This window comes from Lemur catta, chromosome 21, assembly GCF_020740605.2.
Source record: "Lemur catta isolate mLemCat1 chromosome 21, mLemCat1.pri, whole genome shotgun sequence".
In the NCBI taxonomy this organism is placed as follows: Eukaryota; Metazoa; Chordata; class Mammalia; order Primates; family Lemuridae; genus Lemur; species Lemur catta.
In genome coordinates, this window is record NC_059148.1 from 18,844,253 (window position 1) to 18,857,505 (window position 13,253).

The window sequence follows — 13,253 nt, forward strand, 5'->3', positions numbered from 1 at the left end:
CCTCAGGCTTCTGGGATGAGCCTGGCTAATGGCTAATTCCCAGGAGTCATCTTTCTCCCAGAGCGGGCTCTGCCACCAAGAGGGGGAATTCATCATCATCCCTGCTGTGACACACCATAAAAACGCTCTGTTCGGGGCACAGTGACACAGCCTCGGTGCCTGGCCTGGCATTTCTCTGGCCACATCATGGATTTCTGATTGTGTCCAGCGCCCGGCTGGAGCCCGGGAGCCCAGCACTCACATGCCTGCGTCCAGGAGCACACAGAGCCCTTGTTCCGCTCCCTCCCCACCCGACCCGCTCAGGTTGGACCCTTGCCTCGGCCTGAGAGGGGCTCTAACTTTGTCCTGCCTTGGGCACTGTCTCCTATCAGCCCTCCGGTGGGGGAAAAACAAGCCACACAGAGGCACTTTCTAAAAATCTCTGAAATCAGAGCTGGCTTGGCCACCTTCTCCCAGGGCACGGCCATCAGAATGGGTAGGTTTACTGGGTTTTATTTCTCCTCTTTCTGCTCTCGGTTCTTCCTCCGGTTTCCTCTGAGCGTCCCGGGGGAGGCAAGCCCTGCTAAATGCCCTCATTGTGAGAGACGCCGGGAGCTGGATCCAGGAGGGCAGTGACGTCGGTGGAAGGGCATCGGTGGCCTTCTTATCATGGAGCCGTCCTCCCCGTCTGGCCCAGCAGGGGCAGGAGGAGGCCAGGGAGAGAGTTGGGAGAATTGGTGGAAAGAACTGGCTTGACCTCGGGGGAGACAAATGCACATTCTAGAAAAAGATAAGAAGTGTCATCTGGCCAAAGGGGGCAATTCATTGGCCGTTGGCCTACGGAGCAGGTTCTCAGCTCTAAAAGCTCTCAGGGATCGGGCCCAGGGAGCGGCCTCAGTGGAGTCCCCAGTGAGCGTGTGGTTAATAAACATTTACGTGGCGTTTCTGTGAGCCTGGCATTGCCCAGGAGGGCTGCGCGGGGAAGCACCGGCAGAGTTGGGCCTAGATGCTAATCTTGACTTTGAGTCTAATTGGCCAGGTACCTTGGGCAAGTCCCCTTCCCTCTGACTGTCACTTTCCCCACATAATAAACGCGAGGTAGGTCCAGATGACCTCAGCTTGTCCACCCCTGATGTCCACACAGTGAACTCTGTCCTCTTCCATCTTTCTAGCTGACAGAACCCCCGTCCCCACTTACCCCTCCCCTGACCCAAGGGGATATTTGTCATTGTCTGGAGACATTTTTGGTTGTCACAATTGAGGGAGGAGGTGCTTCTGGCATCTAGTGGGTGGACGCCAGAGATGCTGCTCGACATCCTGCAATGCACAGCCCCCCAAGGCCCCCCAAGATCCAGCCCCAAACCGCAACGCGGTGGAGGTTGAGAAAGCCCACCACAGACAGCAGGTCAGGAGTTGGACCAGCAGATCCAGCCACAGAACCTCAGCACAGCTAGAGTCCTAGGAGCTGGCGCGGGGAAGGCAGGGAGACACAGGGGGCTGACAATGGTGGGCCCTGGCCGAGCTGCACACTGGGGCAGGGTTCTGGGAGCAGCAGCCTGGGCTTGGGCGGGTGCTCAGGCAGCAGGAGCCCCCATCTAAGGTGGAGGATGGATGTGTGAGGTGAGAGGGTGGAGGTGTGAGGTGGGGACAAAGGCCAGGCTGCAAACGTCCCAGAGACTGCACAGGGAGGCTGGCTCCTGGCTCCAGCAGGAACCTTTCCCCCAGAGCTTCTCCCCGAGGTCTGCCCACGTGCCTGCTCGCCCTCACACTTGACCCCAGCGGCCACCACGCTGGACATCCGTGCAGGGGGCAATCACAGAAGGGCAGAGTCGGCAGAGGGGGCGTCAAAAGGAAGGCCAAAGTGAAGACCCAGATTCATTCCCAAGCATGTGCTAAGCACCTACTGTATACCAGGCCCCTGCCCACCTCTCTCTGGTGTCACCTCTTCCCTCTTTGCTTCTACTTCTGTGAAGCAGCCAGACATAACGCCTTTCTACCTCGCTCCAGGGGGCCCCTTCCTCTGCAGGGGACTTCCTGCGAGTTCTTCCCTCTCCCTGGAACGGCCCACCACCCCTCCCCGCATGCCTCTGCTTGGTCTTTTCTCATTCACCCTCGCCTCCCTGCCTTATCCTTGGAGAGATCCTTTTAACCCCCAGAAATAAACCGCATCTCTTTCCTCTACGTTCCCACAACACTCCAGCCTTTCCCGTTAGAGAGCTTATGGCCCTTCCTTGAAGTCACATGTTTAAAATCAGCCCTGACCCGAGGAGAAGGACAGCAGAGGGGTTAAGAGCACAACTTTGGCATCAGGCACACCCAGCTTCCAACCCCGGCTCTGCCGCCCCCTGCGTGGCCCTGAGCAAACCAGCTCACCTCTCAGAGCCTCTGTTTTCCCATCTATAAAACGGGGGAGTGATAACAGCCCCACCCTCACGGGGCTGCTGTGAGGATTAAATGAGACCACCCTTGGTCTCACCTGGAACACGCCCACCACATAATAATAATCTTTTATGATGATGATGATTATTACCATCAAGTTAAGAGCTGAACTTTGGGGCCAGGCGACATGGGTCCAAACCACAGTCCTATTACTTACAACACGTGGAATCTTGGTCAAGCTATTTGGTCTCACTGTCCTTGTCTGTGAAATGGGAACACTAATATTTCATGCCTTCTAAGGTTGTTGAGAACATTACCTGAGCCAATGTGTGTGATGCCCCGAGAGCACTGCCTGGCACATAACAGGTGGTGTTTAAGGGTTTGCTACAATCAGGTCGTAAGAGCCAGTGGATAGGACCTGGGTCTGTCTTGTTCACCACTGGGTCCACGGCAGGTGCTCAATAAATACTCGCTCACCGCATTTCCACATAAGGAGCACGCAGCCTAACCGGGAGGCCACATATGGACACCACCATCTGGCTGGGGTGATATATAGAGGTACAGAAGATACCTCGACCTGCAGAGAGCATCCACCTGCCTCTCCAGGAAGACTGGGTGCAGCAGGCTCAGCCTCAGCTTCCCCATCTGTAAAGTGGGCTCTTTTGCTCACAGGGTTTGGGGGCCTAGCTGGCCAAACACAGCCAATGTTGGTGCATATTGACAGCTTCGGGGACAGGCCCTCTGGGAAAGTTCCCACAAAGCGGCGGGGAGCGGGGGGCATCGTAAAACACGGGGAGATTTTCTTCAAAACGACAAAGCTACTGCTGCAACTAGTTTCCGTTCCAGCAGTTTATTAAGCTAATACTGAGTCCTGTTGTCTTTGGGTAAAATGGAATAAAAGCCCCTTCCATTTGCTCAGTGGTTTGCTAATGTTTGGCTTGACTGGTGCCACCCTCCAGCCGGGTCTCTGCCTGGTCCTGCCCATCCCACTGGGCCAGGGAGATCCAGATGAAGGACGAGAAGTTTCACAGGGCCAGGGGGCTTTGGGGATGTTACAGGGCTTCCTGCAAATCACTCGGAAGTGCAGCCTTCAGTGATTAACGTGCCAGTGGGAATCCTTTGATCATTTCTCCTCTGAGGGATACCTGGTACCTGAAGGGGGGTTGTGTCCCCTTAACCCCTGCCTTGAAGTTAGTCTCAGACTCTGAGTCAGGCAGGCCCGGCTCCATTCCTGCTGTGTGACTCTGGGCAATTCACCCCTCCTCTCTGATCTTCAGAGCCCCCATTTGTAAAAGCAGGAGGATAATAGTAATCCCCTGATGTTGTCACAGCTTCAATGAGGTGGCTCCTCCACAGTGCCTGGCACGTAGGAAGAGCTCACTAAATGGCAGTCATTATCATACAACAGCATCTGACACTTGGAAGGACTCTAAACAGGGTTTCTTTGTTTTGAGATAGGGTCTTGCTTTGTCACTCGGGCTAGAGTGCAGTGACATCATCATAGCTCCCTGCAACTTCAAACTCCTGGGCTCAAAGCGATCCTCCTGCCTCAGCCTCCTGAGTAGCTGGGACTACAGGTACACGCCACAGTGCCTGGCTAATTTTTCTATTTTTTGTATAGATGAGGTCTCACTCTTGCGCAGGCTGGTCTCAAACTCCTGGCCTCAAGCAGTCCTCCCACCTTGGCCTCCCAAAGTGCTAGGATTTACAGGCATAAGCAACTGCACCTGTACTAAACTTGGCTTCTAATGACCAAGGTTCCTGTCTGGTTCTACCACTCATTACTGTGTGATTTTTCTCACATCACTAAACCTCTCTGATCTTCCTCTGTCATAGGATGAAAGGAATTCAAGCCATGGGGAGGATAACAGAGCGGAGGGGGATGATCACCACCAGAAGTGCAACGGTAGCTCCACTCATTCATTGATTCTGTCACTCACCTATTTCCCAAACGCTTCCCTCTGCACTACCCCACTGCCATTACCCCAGCCCGTTCCTCATCATCTCACACCACACTCACTCATTCATTCAACAAACATTCCAAGAGCACCACTATGAGCCAGGCCCCATTCTAGGCACTGTGGTTACAGTGATGAGTACACAGACACCCCAGCCCTCACGGAACTCACACGCCAGGGCAGCAGTTCTCAGCTGGGGGTGGATTTGGGAGATGGCATTTGGCTGTCATAATCGCGGGGTGGGGGGGGAGGGTTGCTGCTGGCATCTGGTGGGTGGGGGCCAGGGATGCTGTTCAACATCCTACAGTGCACCGAGCAGGCCCCCACCATGAAGAATGATCCCGCTCCAAATGTCAATAATGCCAAGGTGGCAAAACTCTGTTCTAGAGGGAAGACATCAGCAAACAAAGCAAATAAACCATTCACATGGTAGAAGCGAAGGTGACAAGAGCTGTGGAGGACAGGCAGAGATGGGAGCCGGAGTGGGGGCTCCCAGGAACAAGGATGGAGTTGGTGCATGGAAGTGGCTGGAGTTACTGACGATCTTATGTGGGGTAGGAGAGAAAGAAGTCAAAGATGAGTCCGAGGTTTTTGGCCCGGGCATCTAGAAAGGTGAATGAGCAGCACAGCCCTCCCCGAGGGTCTCTCGCTATCCATCCTTAGCCCTCCCTTCCCTGCCAGTCCCTTCTCTGTGCCCTACACAGCAGCCAGGGGAATCCTTAAATGGAAATGTCATGCCGCCATGCCCTCCTCTCACCCGCCAGGGCTCCCGATGCCGGATGGCGCCCAACCTGACCTAAAGCCTCCCATGGCATCGCCCCTCCGTGTCCCCTTGCCCAATCCCACTCCCCTACCCACCCTCCACCCTCCCCCCGGGCCAGACTCTGCTCCCTTGAAGGGCTCCGTTCAGATGCCACCTCCTCCAGGAAGCTTCCTCCATCCCAGTCCTCTCTGACCACATCAGTCTGTAATTCCTTCCCCGCCACCCGAGGAGGGTGGGTGTCACAGTGTCTCGCTCACCGTTCCAGGGTGACCAACCACCCAGGTTTGCTTGGGGCTGGGGTTTCCCGGAACGGTTAGCCATTCTGTGCTCAAACTGGGAAAATCCAGGGCAAATCAAAGCCTGTAGGTTACTCTAATTATATCCCTGATGTTTAGCAGAGTCTAGTCCCAGGTAAGCTCGGTTCATGTCTGTTCAATAAATGGCAAGAGATGTATAAACGTTTTTGAAATGGACGAATGGATGAAGTTCAGCATCGATGAGTTAATAATCCAAAACTACTAGCTGGGCTTCTGGGAACCCCTGGAAGACCTCACCCCTGATCCATCCTGATTTGAGCTCCAAGGACCTTTAAAAGAATCACTGTCTCTGCTCTCCAGCCAGGGCCCAGGTTCAAGAGCAGGGCTCAGGCCCACGCACTCATCTGTGTAGTAACGGAGGTCAGGGTTGTCGGAGAACAACTGGGGCAGTTAATCCCAAGACCTAATTTTCCTAGACCTGGACGCCAGCCCACCCTGGGCCCGAGACTCAGCTGCCCCACGTCGCAGCCCTGGAGCCCCGAGTCCGGATTCTAATCCCCGCCCAGCCCTGCTGTGGGAGCCTCCACCCAGGATAGCCTATCTCCCTGTCTTGCAGTTGCCTGCAAAAGTAGGTACTTGAAAATGCTTCTCAGGTTTTAGGGTTTTTTTCTCTTCCCTTCGTATTTTCTTTCTTTCTTTTTTTTTCTGGGGTAATCAACCTATCCTTATCACATTCTGAGAAAGGAGCTAATTGTGTCCTCCGGGCAGCTGGCCTCTGTGCCAAGACAAAAGATGCTCCAGTTGTTTTCATGCAAGTAAATCTGGACCCCTGGGAGAATTACAGGACAGAGGGGGGTGCGCCCACAGTAAACTAGAGTAACTCGGCTTAAAACAGGCCGTCAAAGGAAATTTTCCATGCATGAGGCTGAAGCAACAATGGTTCAGATGAGGTCCCCTAGAGGTAATGATCTGGGGGGACACAGGGAATTTTTTCACGGGAATTTTTTCTGTACCATGACCCACGTAAAGAAGACAACATAAAACAAAGACGTATAATCTTGTGAATTACACAATGGGTGCACACCCATGTAACCCCTTCCAGGGCAAGGAACAGCACTGCCAGCACCCCAGACCCCCTTCTGTGTTCCCTGCTAATCACCACGCCTCCCTCCTACACCACCCCAGGTAGCCACCTTCCCGACTATTACGGTAATTTCTTCCAGCGTTTCCACCTAAGCACACATGCATCCTAAACACTAATGCAGTTTAGCTTCTATTCTGATCATTTTATAACTAGAATTACGCAGTCTGTGCTTTTCTGTATCTGGCCTTTTTTGCTGAACATTGTTTTTACGCACTGCAGCCTTTTGTGGCATGTGGCCGTAGCTGGCTCACTGTCACTGCTGTGTACGATTCCTGGGTATGACTAAACCTCATTTTACTTGTTTATTCTACCATAGTGGACATTTGGGTTGTCCCTGTTTTTCACTACTATGTGTATCATGAAACAAAAAAGTCAAAGGAGATGTATACGTATTTCTGTTGAGTGTATATCTTGACATGGAATAGTAGAGTCATAGGGGATGTATTGGGCCACTTTAGTAAATGTGGCCAAACAGTTTTCCAAAGCAGTTGTAGCAATTCACACTCCTGTCAGCAGCATATGAGTGTCCTAAGGCCTCCTTTTAACTTCATCTATTAACTCCACAACTTTTGTTGTGTGCACGCGGCAGGCTTGGAGCATAAGCCCAGGAAGGATGCTGAACAAGCCAGAGCTGGTCCCCTGACACCATCTCCCCCAGCCAAGCAGACAGTCTGCTACAGGTGGTGCACGTTAGTTACATCATTCCCCCAGTGCTGTAATCACAAACCCTGAAGGAAAGATATGGAGCTTGGGAGCCTCAGAGGAACTCCTAGAAGGAATGCTTCATCAGAGACCTGAAGGAGGAGCTGCAATTAACCAGGTGGAAAGGAGTGGGGGTGGAGTGGGCAGACGGCACAGCATGTGCAAAGGCCCTGGGGCAGGAGGCAGCAAGATGCATTTAAAGAGCTGGGGGAAAAAAAAGCCCAGAGAGGTCAAGAAATTCTCCCGAGATAACACAGCAAGTTAGCAGCAGTGCTGGGCCTGGATTCCACTGCTAAGGGGTCCTTGGGGCCTGTGAGTGCAGCCACTGTGCATGCAAACTAGAAGGCAGGGCCCCCCGCACGAGAGGCAGGGCCTCCTGATTCAGGTAGGCGAAGGTTCAAATCTCAGCTCAGCCACGCCCTATTTATGTGACCCTGGGCAGGTCCCTTTGCCCCTCAGAGTTTCCTCATCTGTAAAAAAGAGAACAGTTGTGGGAAAGCCGGCTACGCGGAGCAGAGTAGACTGTGCTTGGAAAGGGCCTGGACCAGAGTGAGTGCTTAGTCACCACAGGGAGCACCACCCTCCCTCTCCCTCTGCCCAGGCTGCGGGGCTGTAGTTTTACAGGAGGGGCTATGCTTTCCTGAGCACCTACTATGTGCCTGGCACCTCTTTAGGGGGCAGGAGCTATGGGGATCTCCAGGCTGCAGATGAGAAAACCAAGACTCAGAAGCAAATTCGCCCTCAGTCGCACAGCCACAGAGCGGGAGAGAGCCAGGGTGGAATCCCTCATACGGAGGACGGCAGCTGAATTACCTCCTCAGCCTCTGCAAAGGAAGTTTTATCCCGGGAAATCAATAGCGTGAAGCAGGAAATCAGAGAGAACATTAATAATCTCAGGCAGCAAAATGAACTGCTTCTAAGCAGCCGTTCTCGCTGAATCCCCTCCACACAGCCTGTTACGAATGGCGCAGCTCAGAGCAAAACAGGTCCTCCTCCCATGGCCGTTACTGGGGATGCTGAATGCACAAGACACGTGCCCCACGTTTCCAGAACAATGGGCCAGTGTGTCTTCCCAGGTCATCCACAACAGAGCTCTCTACGGTTCAGACGGTGCAGGCTCTGAGGCCCCCAGGCTGGGGAGCTCTGGCTTTATAAGTCATGGAATGAGTGAGTGCACAGACCTGCCCTGTGTTTTAAAATTGCCTGAATTGGTGGAATTCTCTTGGGGGGAAAAAAAAAAATCAAGAGACACGACAACCCTGGGCTCATGTCCTCATGTGGCAGTGGTGGGCTGGGCCTGGGAGAGGCTGCCCCCGGTAGATGGGGCACTTGGTCTCCGGCTCACCTTCCTCTGTTCTGTCTCCTGCCTATGGGCCTTCCTGTCCCCAGGGCCATCTGGATTTGGGACCCCTCCCTGTATCCTTTGAGCCATTACAGCTTTCAGCTGGGAAGGTGACACACACAGGAGGTGGGGCCTTGTTAGGGAACTGGCCATTTTTGTTTACCAAAAAGAGGGAAGTGACTGATCCAAGGCTCTGTAGGGGTTAGTGGGACATCCAGGCCGAGCGTTCGGATCATGGGGTGCATCTCATTGCACTGAATACTCGCTCAGGCCCTGCCTGGCCTATATTATCACCATGCTAATAATAATCATAGGAGCAGTGGTCGCAGCACTAGGTAGCACTGACTTAGTACATCGCATGCCGGGGTCAGGGCTAAGTACCTTGCATACGTGGTCTCCCTTCATCCTTACAACAGCCCTCTGAGATGGGGACTAGGTGGCTTGTCGGTCAGTCATTTTAGTCCGACCAGGAATCTCTTCCCTTTCGTTGGTTAACTAGGTCCTGATTTTTCTTTGGGGACTCACTCCTCCCGGACTAATTCACCCCTCCCTCCACAAAGCTTCAGGGTTGGTCACGTGACCCTGACCTGCCCGAACAGCAGATCCCTGTGATGGGTTCCAGGAGACTGTAGGTCTCAATTTCAGAATTAGTGGAATCGGGCTTATAGCTGCCACAATGCAAGCCTGGGGCTGCTGGTGGGTATTTGTGCCCAGAAGAAGAGAGCCAGTCTAAAGCGAAGCTCATACAGAGAAAAGGAGGCCAAAAGGTGGGAAAAGAGTGAAGGAGGAAAAGAGGGAGGGGAGGAGGAAGGGAGGGAGGAAGAAAGAGAGAGAGAGAGACACCTGTGAGATTGTCAAGCTCCTGGATCCAGCCAAGCCTGAAGCTAGCATTGCTAAGTTACATGAGCCAATATATTCCCTTTTATGCCTGAGAATAAAAGACTGTAATTATATTTAAGTTGGGTTTTTCTGTCACCTACAACCAAAAGAATTCTGACAAATGTAAACACCATCTTGATTTCTATTTTACATGTGAGTACTTGTAGGCTCAGGAGGTTGAAGTAAAGTCCCCAAGGCCACACAGCTATGAATGAGTAGCACTTGCATTTCAGCAAGATCTGCCCTATACCTAAAGCTACTGCGTTAGAAATCCTGGGCTCCTCTAGCTGTCCCTCTTTCTCCAGGAGTTGAGAGTTGGGGGTTTTAGAAATAGCAAGTGTTCAGAGCTGCTGGTCCCCGTGGTATATCGGGGAAGCCAGGGAGGGAGGAGAGGAGGCTGCATTGAAATGAAATATATAATTATTATTTAAATCAGGTACCATAAGGAGAAAAATCAAAGCTTTCTGTGGCATTTTCCCAGTGCCATTTTTAATTCTATTTTATCAAAACCCAGCTGGGATTTGTTTTTCAGAAAGGAAAAACTTCTTTAATAATAATACAAAAATTCTCTAACAAAAAGTGAAAATAGCCCACAGGCCATCAGCTGACAATGGAAGGAAGACAGGGGCATTTAAGCAACTTAAAGCAGATTAAGAAACTAATTTGTTGACTCTTTTTTCCAAAGCTCACCTCTCCCTTGGAAGGCTGTGTGTTTTGCATAATGAGGCTGAATTCGCGGCGTTCTGTCTGCTCTTTGTTGCGATTTCAATGGGCTCCCACCTCAAGCGGGGGGTGATTCTTCTCACTGCTGTGGCCAGGGTTTAATGGAATCATTTCATTCCTCATTACCTAAAGTCTTTACACGGCTTCCCACTGCCGCAAGCATAAAGAGCAGAACGCTTACGGGACCCTCCAGTTTCATAGGCACTAGGTCCTTTCCGCCCCCAAAGCCGGAATCTGGGAATAGGTGACCTTACATTGTAAACGGAACTTTGCAGATAGGAGTAAGTTAAGCATCTTGAGTTGGGGACGTTGTCCTGGATTACTCAGGTGGGCCCCATGTCATCACAAGGGGCCTTACGGGAGGGTCAGAGTCAGAGATGTGATGATGGAAGTGGAGGTCAGAGGGATTTGGGGTTTTAAACCAAGGAATGTGCTGGAAAAGGCAAGAAAGTGGATTCTCCCCCCTAGAGCCTCAGAAGGAACACAGACCTGCTGACCCATTTTAGACTCCTGACCTCCAGAAGAAGTAGAAGATGATGAATTTGTATTGTTTAAGCTGCTACATGTGTGGGTGTTTGTTACAGCAGCTATAGGAAACTCATACACCCGTTCCATGAAGGTAGCATGAAATTGAAGGGGCCAGGGGACCTGTCGTGGATCGGGAGGTAGAAGGCCCAGGTTCTAGTCCCAGCTCTGCCACCAACTCTGTGAGACCTCAGACAACTGCCACCTTCACCATGCCCAGGGGGTCGGAGGGCCGGCAGGCTGGGCTGCTCTGTTGAAGCTCAGACTCACAGCAGCCGCGCCTTCAGGACTGAAGCAGGGGCTGGCAGGCCACGTCGGGGGCAGCAAAAGCCCCTTCCCAGAGGGTGATGAGGGGTAAGGGCAGAAGACTCAGGGAAGTCCAAGGAGACAAGCCATTGGTGACGCTGACACCCTGGTCCCCGGCACTCAAGGAAGGAACTGTGCAGTCCCCAGGCCACCACCTGCCTCCTGCTGAGTGACACATGGGTCTACTTCTCATGATCAGCCAGAACTCAAAACCAGGGGGACAGACAGAGCAGCAGGTTGGTGTAAAGGACATTGACAAGAGGAAGTCCCTCTTCTACTGTAGGGATGGATCATGGGGAGAGGCCCCAATCCCAGGAGGGTCTCTACAGCCCATCACTCTGCCGGTAAGAACCCTATGAGGTGGGCATGATTATTCCCATTTTACAGACGAAGAAGTGGAGGCACAGTGGACGCAACTTGCCCAGGATCACACAGCCTGTAAGTGAGAGAGCCAAGATCAGCACGTGAGCCTGTTCAATCCCAAAGAAAGACCAGTCTCTTAGTCCTCGCTCCTGAGGCAGATCAGAATTAAACAGGGCATTCACGTCCAGCTACTGGACATGAATCAATAGGAAGATGCCGCCATATTCCTTTGAGGCTGGGGCATGTGTTACAGGCTGGTTCGCCCAGCTCCACCCCAGCGTGCTGTGCTTGTTGTGGGCCTTCCCAAATGTTCTCTCCAGCCTGGTTTCTGCATGGGACCAGCTCCCACTTGAGACACAGAAGCAAATGTCACGAGCCAGGGGCCGTCGTGCTGTCCCTTCTGCCACGCGCAGACAAGAAGGCGCTTCGGTTGCAGCGGCAGCTGTAGTCGTTTGTAGCTGTCCTCGGCGTACGGAAGACGACGCTAAGGCCAGAGAGCGAGCCACTGGCTGCTGTGAAGTGGCTGAGATCTGAACCTAGATTTGTCTGATTTCAAAGAATGTTTATTTCTTGAGCACCTCCCACGTGTCAGATACCCTTCTAGATACAGTCAGATGTCACTTCCCCAACACGGTGACAAATGAAGAGTTCCATGTAAGTGAATTTTCCAGACACCTGAGGCTCCATACACAGAAGCATTTATTAGCTTAACCAGGAGCTCAAAATATTTTATACGATGGATTATTCCTTGCCCTTGGCCCTGCCTACTAAACAGGGTTTAACTGTCGTTTCTTGGGGCTACCGCAGAGGTCAGCCATCGCACTGTTCTATAACATCAAGCTAAATGCAAGCAACTGAGATGAGGAGGTCGCTTGACCCCTGCACTCAATTCCCCCCACATTGTGATTCTTTTGTTTTCATGCTGCTTCTTTTATAATCTCTTCATCTGTACCCTCGTTCTCAGGCTGTCAGCTGTCACTTCTGTCTGCTGTCACTGTGCTTTCTCTACCATCCCACACACTTCTCATGTGCTCCTTCCATACTCTATAAGCCTGGGAAATCAGGTCATTGAGCTTATCAGAATGATGTGCAAAGCAAGAGTAAACAGGCTCCGAGTGAGAGAATACTGGCTCTGTTCTGATACGGACACGAGACAATTAAATTGGACTCCTGTCTTTTTCTATTTTATACGTAATTGAGTTTCCAGGACAAGTGGCTTGCAGTTATTATGGTGATATACCCAAGAGCTATGTGAAAATAAAAACTAGTCTGATTGTTCCGACGAGTCTCGGTTTTCTACCTGGCCCACAATTTAGGGATTCAAAATGCAGAGAGCTCAGGTCACTGGCTTATAAATGGACACCCTAGGGGGAGGATTCAGGGCCATCTTAGCAAAAAGGGTCCTGCCTTGGGGACAACTCAAGAGAGGAAGAAATGTAGGAGATCTACTGTCTCCAGGCCACTACTCTGATACTTCAGTACAGCTCATCATGGCAAATGTCATGTGGTCCCAACTTCCTGGAAGCTCAGGGACTTTCTATCAACCTGCAAAGCTGGAGCCCGGAACACTCGGCCTGTAGACCTGCCTGAGTTGTCTGCTGTTCACTGTCCCTGCAGGGGACCCTCCTGTTGTTCAGTCACCCAAGCCCACCCAGCCTCAGCCTCACCACTAGACCCATGTTTACCATGCTTAGGCTTCTGGGGATGCACCCTGGCCTAGCTCATGCCATTTCCACATTAACAAATGAGACAGAGAGAAAACAGAAAGCCTCCTTTGAGGAGTTCCTGGAACAGCTCGTGGCTCCCACCAGGGAGAGACAGAAGTGGCAGCATATCAGAGTGGGGAGGAGGCAGGAGGGAAGAACAGCTGAGAACACAGGCTTTGGGGTCAGACAGACCTGGGCTCAAACCCCAGCTCTGCCACTTCCTGGCT

The 13,253-nt window shown here is 52.2% G+C and overlaps 1 protein-coding gene across 3 annotated transcripts in view; it reads right to left on the bottom strand.

Moving 5' to 3' along the window:
- Positions 1–13,253, bottom strand: part of WSCD2 (WSC domain containing 2) — a 111,415-nt gene that overhangs the window by 80,633 nt on the left and 17,529 nt on the right. The gene's annotated exons all lie outside the window — the stretch shown is intronic.